The sequence below is a fragment of the Gossypium hirsutum genome, chromosome D07 (genome assembly GCF_007990345.1).
Source record: "Gossypium hirsutum isolate 1008001.06 chromosome D07, Gossypium_hirsutum_v2.1, whole genome shotgun sequence".
Lineage (NCBI taxonomy): Eukaryota > Viridiplantae > Streptophyta > Magnoliopsida > Malvales > Malvaceae > Gossypium > Gossypium hirsutum.
In genome coordinates this window covers 37,312,718-37,325,823 of record NC_053443.1, presented here as the reverse complement: position 1 = coordinate 37,325,823, position 13,106 = coordinate 37,312,718, and the positions used below count along the sequence as shown (strand labels likewise).

General features: G+C 31.1%; 1 long non-coding RNA gene across 1 annotated transcript; it reads left to right on the top strand.

Moving 5' to 3' along the window:
- The first annotated feature begins 2,658 nt into the window (after window positions 1–2,658).
- On the top strand, window positions 2,659–4,454 carry LOC121219071 (uncharacterized). The gene is made up of 3 exons (XR_005915661.1): window positions 2,659–3,349; window positions 3,431–3,505; window positions 4,244–4,454. It is a non-coding gene; the product is annotated as an uncharacterized lncRNA (long non-coding RNA).
- Window positions 4,455–13,106: the final 8,652 nt, after the last annotated feature.

The following is a 13,106-nucleotide window of genomic DNA, read 5'->3' as shown; positions in this document are numbered from 1 at the left end:
TTAGCCAAGTTGTCGCGATCAATTTTTCGGTTGAAATTTTAAAAAACAAACAGCCTGACGATATTTTAAAATATGAATATTTTTTATTTTGAAAAAACACAAGGGTTTTAAATTAAAACTGGAGTCGTCACCGATCTTTTTTAGTCAGGTGTGATCAGTCACCTATAAAATCATATTTTATAAAGAAATTTTAGAATTCCTTTTTAACATGTTAATTTTAAGGTTTGCATTGAAATCTAAAAAAAAAATTAAGCTTAAAAATCAGTTACGCGTAGGGAAGGTTATAATATTCCTATGATGCCCCAAATTAATACTTGTTAATTAGTATTGTCAAAAAGTTATAACATTTAAAAATATGAAATATAATATTTAATTATGAGCCCTTGAAATATTTACATACAATAAACTGTTTTGTTTTCCAAGTGAATTAAAATTTCGAAACAAAATGATTTTCGGTATTTTCTAGTGTCCACGAAAATACTGAAAACTTATCTTTTAATAATATGCAAGAACTTGTTGATTCATTTGGTTCAGAAAAGGATATCCCATCGTTGATAAACATCAATGATATTCTTTATGAAGCGACGAAATGATATTGATCAAATTAATTCGGGAACATTACCTCATTATTTTTTTTAAATATATATATGAAAAAATATACAAAATATTTCAAATTTTACTTTTTAATTTTAATAGAATTTTATGCCCTAAGATTTCAACGGAATCACTATGACAAATTTTATTGAATCTGTTGTCGTCGTTTTTTCTTTTAAAAAATAAATTTCAATTTTCCTAAAAAAATTAAAAAATCAATATAAAGAAAATTAAAATAGCAAGAAATTATACTAAAAATATACCAGGCTACCTACGTCGACTTATCCGTGCATGCCATCGAACTAGTTCACTTAAATGCAAACAAATAAAAACATAAATAAAAGAAACTTGAAACTAAAGGGATTAAAATGCAATTAATCTAAGAAAAAGGTTGTAGGACTAAAAGTGAAATTTCCCATATTGTTGTTGTTGTTGTTGTTGTTGTTGTTGTTGTCGTCGTCGTCGTCGTTGTCGTCTTTCGTTTTCCTTTTTTTCCCCTTTTTCCTTTTTTCCTTTTTTCTTTCCCAATTTCCTTTTTTTTTTATTCTTTCTCTTTTCTTATCCCTTCTTTTCTTTTCTATTATATTCTTCTTCTTCTCCCTTGAAAAGCCCTAGGCGCCACCGTCGGGTTTCTTCATCGTTAGTCATCTCGTTCAGCCAAAGGACAGTGCTATCGTCCCCTTCTCTTCTTCTTTATTTTTTTTATTTTTTACATGAAACGAAACGTAAGATTGTAATCTTATTGTCATCGTTCCCTTGTGTTGAACTATCGATCAACAATCTCCTCTCCTCCTTTTAACTTTTTTGGGTCTCGATCTTCCAAAATCGAACCTTTCCCAAAAGGCCTTTAAAGTCTAAAAATCTTTTTGGATTTCTTTTGAGCCGATCTTTGGAAGCAATGGCCTAAAATGTTTAAAAAATGGTGATGAGAGCCCCCTCCCCCCTCATACTTGAATTTTGTAGATTGGTTTTATAACCAAAAGCAGTGGAGCATGGGAGTCAACTGTGCATGCTTGCAATGCAACAAAAAGAGTTGGCATTTTGTGCAACTGAAGGATACCTATAGGTAGACCTATCCATGGTCCGGGTTCTGTAACAGTACAAATCGAGCAAATTGGATTAGAAGGCATGTAAGTCTAAAATTACTTGTTTGCCATAGTATAGTCCACCCATTTGAAGTTTATTGGCAAATAAGAGTTGAGGTATGGTACCTGCCATATAAGCAACTAAGGATTCTATCTCAGGTTATTCTGCTATTTAAGAAAAGAATGTGCCAAGTGAAGAGTAAGCATGGTGTGAGTTACCGCCAAACGTATAGTGCACCTAGTTTGTTTGAACACTATGTTAGTTGGGTTTTTGTAAGAGCTAACTTAATTGACTGGTCAAATAAGATTTACACAATATTCTCATTTATTTTTCTCTCAGACTTTGTAGGCCATTTATTAAGACAAACTCTAGATATAATTGACACTTGTTGAGTTCTACTAAGGGAAACTGGATACATATATATTGTGAGAAGGATCAGTTTAGATTATTTTTCTTCCTTTAAATCTACTATATGGTTCTTCCTTTTAGAACTTATATGTTTTCTTCTTTGGAAGCTAAGGTTTTTGAATTAAAGAGTGGATGTTCTACCTTTTGGTAAGTTTATTAACTCTGCATATTAAGTTTTCGAAAGAATGAGGTATTAAGAAACTTATGAATAGTGAGTTGTGAGTAAGAGACCCTGCATGAGGGTTGTCTGCAATGGAGATTGTCACATCCCATTTTCTTAATTAATTTTAATTTAGTAAAGAGGGTAAAACTGCTAGCTCTTATGTCATTATTATTTGCGCATTATTGAACACAAGAAAGTGTAGTGGTTAAATGGTTAAGTGCTCATTAGCTATCTCAGAAGTCCTTAGTTTGAACCCTTATATTCCCATTATTTTTATTTAATTTTTGCATTTTATTAGTTTGTGCATTCAAGCCTTTGTCGTCCACCTATGTTGCCATATAAAGAGGATTCCTTTCCTTCATTACAAGTGAAACTTACTTTTTTAAGTGAAACACATCCCTTTTATTGCTCCTATGTTCCCTCACCTTTCCCATTCCCCACCCTTACTAAAAGTGCAAGTGTTGACCACCAAAAAAAAACCTTTAGCCGACCATACACCCCCGTTTCCACTATTTTATTCTTTTTCTTTCTCCCTTTCACCCCTATTTTCTCTCTTTTGACAACCACCACTACCACTTTTTTTCTTTTCTACACTATAAGCTTATTTGTACCACCACATCACCACTATCCACAACCAACCTCTACTTCCCTTTTTCTTTCGCTCCCCCTTCTTTCTTCCACCGTGCAACCACCGTGGGCCATCTCATTCTTCATAGTTTTCCTTTTTCTTCTATCTTTTCTCTTTTCTTTCAATTAAAAATGACCGAACCCTCCTCTCTACTTGTATTTTCGCACTACCATCAAATCACCGCACCCACCATTGAACTGTTACCGCCGCCACCATTGGACCATTACTGTTGCCGTTGGACCACCATCGTCGTAGCCACCGGTGACTGGTTTCCTCATTTTTGATTTCTTTCTTTTGTGATTACCCTAGTGACTAAAACACATATTTTATTTCATTCGATTATTTTAGATTATCCAACCATCGATTTTACTCCATTTTCGCTCCTTTGATCATCCTGTAACAAAACAAGAATAAGTGAAATTTTGTGATTGAAAATCCTTCGTCCTAGAATTATTATGAATGGCCGAATGGTATAGGGCCTAGAAATTTCATATTTAATTTTATTATTTTTAAAATATTAAGTGCTAACATGATCTTTTGTCAACATGAAGGGCTGAACAACAATCTTCTAAAAAACCAACAATGTAACATCGCCAGAGTGATGAATTCGAGCATTCGAATTGAGAGTAAGTGTTGGTGATATTTCCACATTAGATCTCGTATTAAAAGTTATGTTATTCGATTGTATCATGACAAAAATGGGTTAATCGTGTGATTAGATTTACGATCGAGACTAGATCCAAATGAGACTTCTACAAGAGAGCGTACGGTTTAGATCTGTTTAAAGTGTGGGATCTAACTCTCATTTTAAGTGAAATATAATGTTATTTACTTTAACAAAATTTTATTTAATTAATTTGTGAGTACATTAAGTATTCGAGTGGAGTTGAAAAAAATATGAGTTACGAGCATGAATATGTGAAAAATGTGAAAAGTGAAACATGTGTTAAAATGACCATATTATGTGTATGGGGTGGAATTGTGAAAGGAGGTAGCTATGTGGCATTTTAACTGCGATTATGTGGTCATTGTCAACAATTATGTGGTGGTTTTTTCCACGATGTGTTATGTAACCTTTCACCAGTATCTATGTGGTGGCTTGTCCACAAATGGTGTGTTATCGGATGGATGAGTTCTGGGGAACTTGATATTGGTGTGTAGCGGAGATGGGTAAGAAATCCTCTGAAATGTGCATTATTACATAAGCATAACTTGTTATGTTCATTGAATTTGATGGTATGTGAATTCTATGAAAGTTATATTTATGATGATTTGGATGTGTTATGCTACATGTTGAAATATATGTTTGTGACGATCTCACACTGAGCCTTTTAAAGCTCACCCATGTTATGTGTGTATCTCAGGTAATCCTCGTAATTGAGGCTCGAATTTGGATATTTGGAGGGGCTCTCAGATTAATGATTTCTTGGTCATGGGTATTTTTTAATAATGTGGGGCTTTTACGAACTATATGAGTTCATTTTGGATTTTTATTATGGACTTTAATTTGGGTTTGTCTTTATAACTTTTTGGACTTTATTTTAAAATTATGAACTGTGGCATGGGATTTCTATTCTGATATTTTGGGATAAGATTGCATGAATTATTTTTATATGTTTTAAAAAAAAACAATAAACGTTTTAGTGATTATTAGCCACTGCAAATTTGTGATTTAAAAACTAAGTTACAATACGAATATTTTTAATTAAAAAGGAACAAATAAATTTTTATTGAAGGGAACATGATGTTTTAAAAATGACATATTTTCAAGACAAGTGAGTTTTTCTTATAAAAACATTTTGACCATCTCCATGGCCCATGTAATTACTTAGATTGGGTCGTAACGTTTAGGCCCAAATTTATAGGTTACATTTAATGGTACCAGAGCTCGATTCAAAATTCAGACTATGGGTAAAAAAATGTTTTTTGAAAAACATCATGCAACATAAAATATGCCACATGTGATTTGTTATAAAGAAATCTGAAACTCCCGAACCCGATCCGAGGTAAGTGTTGTTTATATGTGAAACTATAGACTTTGAAACTATAGAATTGTGAAAACTATAGATTGTGACATTATAGGAGACTATAGAAAACTTTTAGATTGAGACAAATTTAGATTGTGAAAGCAATAAAGAAATGAAATTCGTATAAAAGCGATAAACAAAATTTTGATTGAAAAATATTCAAGTGATAACGATAAAACTTATCTCTTTTAACAACATAAAACTTTAAAATGAGTACTCGCGGTGTTAGAACTAGGGGAATGAGAGCACGTGGGGAATCGGGTCAAGGAGCCCAAATCGACTCATCTGCTTCTCAAGTGCGAACCCCTAAGCTTGTTGCAGAGAATGTGGAGCGAGCACCTACAGTTAACGAGAGTCAGCAAGAGCTTGCGAACGAGGTTGTATCGCATGCCATGTTATGAGTTTTAGAACTAGTGCGAGGGGCCCAATCTGATGTTAACAGTCTTGGCACTATTACTGACATGCTCCGATCAAGTAGGGCCAAACTATTTAAGGGCGTTGCTGGGACGACCCCCACTATAGCCAAGTATTGGTTAGAGGCTACAGTACAGAAGGGATCCTTGACGATATGGATTGTAACCCTGAACATAAGCTTAAGGGGATTGTGTCATTGCTATGTGATGAGGCCTATTGCTGGTGGCAAGCCATTGTGAGGGGCACCTAAACTGATTGCTTGATGTGGAATTATTTTCTAAACCCCTTCCAAAAGAAACATGTGGGAGTCAGATACGTCGAGGCCAGGAGACTTGAGTTTATCATGTTGAGGCAAGATAGTATATCGGTGGTTGATTACGAGGTGGAGTTCCTAAGGCTCAGCCATTATGCTCGAAGAATGGTGGTTGATGAGCAAGATAAGTGTGCCCGATTTGAGTTTAAGGTTAGATCAGATTTAATGATGCAAGTGGCTCCACTACAAGAGTGGGTCTTTAAAGCTTTGGTGGAGAAGACTAAGATTTGTGAGGAGGTTAGACACATTGAGCGCGAACGAAAGTAGCAAGTGAGAGCTCTAACTAAGGAGCTTATATTTTTCATATAAGACCCTTACCTGAATTCTAATTAGAGATTTCATAAGAATTGAATTTTTGAAACTTTTACGATTTAGTCCCTAAACCCTAATTAAGCACTAATTCACGAAATTATCTAACCAAAATTTAATTCACTTCTGATATAACTCTGTAAACATTTAATAAAAATATTTACGATTCTAGTTTACTGAATCGGAGTTTTGAAACCTCACTTTCTGACACCATTGACTTTCAAGTTGTTACACACACGGTTATGTGCCCTTGCAAACCCTAGGCTAGTTCGTGAACCACACGGCCACAACCCTTCCACACGGTCATACCCTTCCTGTAGGGTAATTTTAGCATTTGGCACATGACCACAATCTGTTACATGGTTTGGCCACATGACCATGTAACCCTTCCACACAACCGTGCAACCCCTTTCATTTTAGAGTTTTTATTTGCTCAAATAAGTCTATGAAATTATGTTATTCTGGAATCCCTGATTTAATGACTAAAGTGTTATTGTTATATCGTATAAGAAATGAATATTACATGCCTACTGTCATTGTGATACTGATGAACTATTAGTGTTAATATGATTACCACCCTACTAAGTGCATGTTAAGCATAGCGTTGAATTGAATACATGTTAAGCATGTTAACAGCTAGTATTGAATTGAATACATGTTAAGCATGCTGACTGCTAGTGTTGAATTGTTCTATTACAAATCATGTCATATTACATTGCATGGGGTGAGATGATATGTATAGAGGAAAAGTGATAGTTTAATAATATGCAAATAGTGGTGGCTTGTCCATAAACCTAGTGACAGTTTTTATCTGTAATTATGTTGTGCATCCACAACAAGTGGCAGTTTATTTGCAAATATGTGGTTCGATCATGAACTAAGTGGTAGTTTATCTGTAAATGTTTTTATTTGAAATACTAGTGGTTTACCTACAATTTTTTTTACAAACCCAGTGGAAGCTTTTATCTGCAATTATGTTGTGCATCCACAACAAGTGACAGCTTATCTTCAAATCAATGGTGATTTATCCACAACCAAGTGTATAAGGTTGGATGAGTTCTTGGGAACTCATAGTGTAGTGCGTAGCGGAGTTGGGTAGAACCTTTTTTGATAAACTGAAATAGCATTACCATTCAAAAGTATGTGCATACAAAACTGTGAATTCTAAAATATTATAGTGATGTGTTATTCTGATAAACCGATACTGTGAAATTGTGAATTGCTATATGAATGTGTTATTCTAAGAATTGTTGTCGAAACCATTTTTTTGTAAAAACGGGTTCGACTTTTATTTTGAAAACAAAAATGAAAATAGGAGTCACCACCAATCCTTTTTGATAAGGTGTGATCGGGTCACCTCGTAATTTAATCATTTTAATAAAATTTTAAATTTACTAAAACGATAACTTTTGGTCTACAAAATCCAGAAAATGGGTTCGGGAGTCGGTTACACGCGAGAAAGGATTAGCACCCTCGATGCGCCCAAAATTGGTACCTAGTTGATTAATTAATGTCTTAATATCGAAGGTTGAAAATTTGAACGGAAATTTAAAGTACGATCCCTTTTTATTAATGTTATTAAAAACGCTCGAGTAAATCAAAAAGAAAGTTGAAGACCTACTCGTCTCGAGGTAACAAAATGTCACACCCCGTATGTTAGGACGCGATATTTGGAACTTTAGAGAATAAGCTTGCCTTTGATTTTTATTGAAATTGCATGCATTTTGAAATTTAAAAGGATATTTTGTTATTTGAGTTTAACAAGAAAAATGAAAACCTGTAAGTTAGGGTACGACTTCTCGAATTTCCAAAACGCAAAATATTGCCTTATTTTAAAATTTTTCTTTTTTTGAATAATGACGAGTGCAACACTTGAACGAGGTGTATTTATTTTGTTTGCGATAAAATAGACTGGTTTATTATTGGGGGTATATACAAATCAAGCGCAACTTGAAGTGATGAAATAGAATGAAACATAATATAAAACCTAAAATAACAATTTATGAATAAAATGTTATGCTAATAATTAGCAATAATATGAAAGCAAGTAAACAAATTATAGTACACATAATGATAATAAATACACGACACGCATCATTTCAAAATACCATTATCAATAATCGAGGTAGACGAGACAAAATAACATAGAAAATGATTTCATGTGAATAATAGTCTAAAATGAATATTTTATGAGAACAAATCAAAATAAATGATAAAAGACTTCAAATAGATAATACATAAAAAAGAAACTTAAAATGAATAATAATAAAGTAGTTTAAAATAAATAAATAATATGTAACATATAAAACTTTTTCTTTATATTAAAAATAATATATGAGAATATTAAAAGATAATATATAATAGCTTAAAACAATAACATAATAAAAAATTTAAAGAAATATTATGTAAAATAGTTTGAAATAAACAATTTAAAACAACTTAAAATAAACAGTACATAAAACGATTTAAAAGAAATGTATATATAAATCTAGTATAAATAATTTATAAAACAATTTAAGATAAAATGATATATGGCAATTCAAATATAATATATGAAATAATTTAAAATACCTAATATCTAAAATAATATAAAACAATTTTTAAAAAAAGGTAATAAGTGATGTGTATAAAAACAATTCCAAATAAATAATATATATATGTAGTTTAAAATAAATAATATATATAAATATTTAAAATGGATAATAGTTTAATATTGTTTAAAATGCATAATATATGAAGAACTTAAATAAATAATAATAGAACAATTTAAAATAAGTAATATAAAGTTTAAAATAAATGAATTAATAAATAATTTACAAAAAATGAATTGAAAGCGGGACAAAAAATGAAATTAAAGGGTAAAAACTGTAATAAAATAAACAAAGAGGACTAAAATCAAAGTCGTGCAAAGATCAAGGACCAAATGGGTAATAAAACCCAAATTTCGACACGTCTCTGCTATTTCAGCGCGTCAGTGAGCCAGGGATAGGATTGAAAAACAAGCGAAATTCTGGGGCTAAATTAATAAAAAAACAACAGGGAGTAAATTAAATTAACCATCAACACGGAGGGACTAGGGTTGCAAATAACCCATTTGAGAAAAACGCGCGGATCCCCCCTGGAGCGAGTCGGGTCTCGTGCAGGTGGCCCCATACGGCGCTGTTTTGGGGCCACTGAAACAGGCCCAAACGACACCGTTTTGCGTCTTTTATAAAAGCCAAACTTTTTTTTTAAAAACTCATTTCTTCCATTCTATTTAAAAAAAACTCTCATCCTCTCAACTCTCCACCTTCCTTCAAAAATTCCCCCTTTCGGCTAAGGTTCCGGCCGACTGCAGTCGCATCGACCACCGGCCACTAGCGACGGCACCGCCGCACGCGGTGGTCGGAAACCTCAAAAAACCCTCTTTTCACTCCTTTTTTCGAGTAAAGCCCCGATTTGGGGTTGAGACAGTCCAAAAGGTCCTCAAAATTAAAAAAAGAAGAGAAAAAAAGGAAAAATATAAGGGACCTTTCGGTTACCCACTGTCGCCGGTGGGGTTTGCGGCAAGCCCACTAGCTCGACCACCGTCAACACTGGAGAAGACCTCTGACCGCGGCCACTAAGGTAAGAAATACCTCCCTTTTCTCTTTTATTTTATTATTTAGCATAAAAATGAAAATGAAATAAAAGAAATAAAAAATCGAACAAGAAAGTAAAAATTTCACCTTTGAGATCTATTTTCTGTTTTCGTTTTTTATTAAAAATGTTCGTAAAAAAGGAAGAAAAAATTACAGTGATGATATTCGGTTTTTATAGCTGATTTGAAAACCCCTAAATTTCTATTTTTTGTCATTTTGCGATTTGGTTGCTTCCTCCTGTTGCGTGTTGCTCGTTTTGCAGGTGTCAGACGCGTGGATAGCCGGTGATAGGCGAGCGGTGGCGACATCAAAGCTGCGGCTAGGGTGCGGCGCCGAAGACCTAGGTGCGGTGCACCTAGGGTTTTTTTCTTTTCTTTTTTTTTCTTATTATGTTGGGCTAGGTTTTTTTTTCTGATTTGGGCCATATTAGGCCTGTTGTAATTTTGGACTGGGACTGTTAATTTATTTATTTATTGTTGTTGGGCTCGGGCAAAAATGGGCTATTACAATTGTTATCTTGCATGCTATGCATACTATTCCACACTGATTTTCTTGTAATTAGATGCATGTTGAGCTCCTTAAGCTCACCCTCCTTTATTTCCCTTCGTTATAGATAACCCATCAGGTTAGGACACAGACACGACATTTGGAGGACTTGGCTCGGATAGTTTTACTTTTTAAAAGTATTTTAGACTTTATATTATAATTTCTGCTATTTGGGACCACATCATTTTATTTGACCTGTGGCATGTGACTTAAGGTTTCGGATTTATTTGACATGCATGACTTTTACTTTGATTTTAGGATTATTGAAATTTTGAAACTTGTTTTAAATTTACATGAAATCTAGTTTTCACTAAAAACTAGGTTCAATATCATTTTTCCGCTGCATTATTGAGTGAAGAGTTTTTGAAAATAATGTATATAAAATTGGAAATCAACTTTTGCTAAGAAAACCCTAAAATAAATTGTTTTGGAAATAAAATTGCAACTTTTAATAAAAAGAAGATAACACACTAAGTTTTCCTTAAAAAATAAGCAAAAGTTTTAAAATGATTGTTTCATAACATCGGCATTCTTAGTGGGTCATTTCAGTGACCAATGCAATCTTTTGAATTCGGTCTTAACGTGTAGGCCGGGTTTGGGGGTTACATTTGGAGTAAATAAAAATATTATTTTTAAATATTAAGAAATTTCAATGAGATTTTTTAACGAAAACAAAATTGTAACTATTAAATTATAATTTTTTTAGTACTAAAAGTTGTATGAAAAATTATATTCCAAGATAATTTTTAAAAATATATGAAAAAATTAAATAAATGAAAAAAGTTACTGAGACAAATAAAAAATTGTTATCCATCACAATTTTTACAAATTTTTGATATCCCCTAATGTTATTTGGTATTTTTTTCATAATTTTTTTATACTTCATCATATTTTTTTGGTATTCCTTCATAATTTTTGACACTTCCTCATATTTTTTAGAACATCCTCATTTTTTTTGGTACTTTCATAGGTTTTATGGTACTCTCTCTCTCTGCATTTCCTCAGATTTTTTGGTATTTTCTTATAATTTTTGGTATTTCCTCATATTTTTTTATACTTTCTTGTATTTTTCGGTACTTCCTCATAATTCTTGGTATTGTTTCAAAAAGAAAATTTGGTACGATATATAATTTTGGAGTAAATAAAAAAATATTATTTTTAAATATTAAGAAAACTCAATGGGATTTGTAAGGAAAAAAATTTAGCTGTTAAATTATGGTTTTTTAATGCTAAAATTTGGTATTGAAAAATTATATTTCATGATAATTTTAAAAAATAGGGAAAATTAAATAAATGAAAAAAATATTGAGACGAACCAAAAATTGGTATCCCTATTTTTGTTATCCTCTTATGTTATTTGTAATCATTTCATAGTTTTTTGTACTTTCGTATATTTTTTAGTATTCTCTCAAAATTTTTGGTACTTCTTCGAGTTTTTTTGGTATTTCCTCGTAATTTTTGGTATTCCCTTGTAATTTTTTGTTATTTTCATAGAATATTTAGTACTTCCTCATTTTTTTTATTCCCTCATAATTTTTTGTACTTCCTCATATATTTTAGTATACCTTTTTTAATCTTGGTACCTTTTTATAATTTTTGAGATTCCCTTAAAATTTTTGGTACTTCTCCTTAATTTTTGGTATAATTTTGAAATGATGATTTGGCACGAAATATAATTTTGAAGTAAAAATATTATTATTTAATATTAAGAAATTTCAATAGGATTATGTAACGAAAAAACTTGGTAACTTTTAAATTATTATTTTTTCATGCTAAATTTAGTAAGGAAAAAAGTTATATTCATGATTTTTTTAAATATATGAAAAATTAAATAAATGATACAAATTTAGTACAGCCTAATAACACCCTCATAATTTTTGGTATGATCTCATAATTTTTTTGTGTGGTTTTGAAATAAAGATTTGAAACTAAAAATATAATTTTGGAGTAAAAATATATTATTTTTGAATAATAAAATATTTCATTAAAGATTTTGTAATGGAAAGATTGGTAACTTTTAAATTCTTATTTTTATGCTAATATTTGGTATGAAATAACTTATATATAACGATTATTTTTAAAAAAATTAAATAAATAAAATAAATTTAACAAGACCAACCAAACAATATACGATATTATAAAAAATTATGAGGGATTATCAAAAAATATGAGGGACCTCCAATATTGGTTCATCTTATATATTTTCTTTCTTTTTTTAATTTTTCAATTTTTAAAAAAATTATTAGTATATATAACAAATTTTATAAGTGTGTAAATTTTTTTTTTGCCAAAAATTGATTTCTCAAGCCAAAACTTAATTTTAAAAACATACCAAAAATTTTGAGGGCATGCCGAAAATATAAGAGAATAAAAAAAATTTAAGAGATTACAAATAGTTATGAAATAGTGCAAAAAATTATGAGAGGATACCAAAAATTATGATGAAGTACTAAAAAAACATGAGAGAGTACCAAAAAGTATAAGAGAATATAAAAAATTATAAGGTGAGTACCAAAACAATGTGAGGGGGTGCCAAAAATATTGATTTGCTTTATAAATTTTCTTTCTTTCTTTATTTTTTAATTTTAAATTTTATCAGTATATATAACAAATTTGATTAGTATGCAAAAAAAAATATTTCTTTTATATCAAAAATTGATTTCTCAAATCAAAACTTTATTTTAAAAGCATATAAAGTATTTTAATGGTATACTAAAATTATGAGAGATTACTAAAAACCATAAAAGATTACAAATAATCATAAAGTGTACCCAAAATTATAAGAGAAGGCCAAAATAATAAAAAAAATACTATTTTTCAAACTTTTTACCTATTTATCAGGTAACCCATTAGCAATTACAAGGGAGCTTATGGATGCTTAATATAATTTCTCCAAATGTTTCCATGCTAGTTGGGTTGCATTTCTACAATAAAAAATTAAAAAAAAAGAAAGAAAAAGGGAAATTGAACACCGATTTGTTATGCACGAGCATTGGAT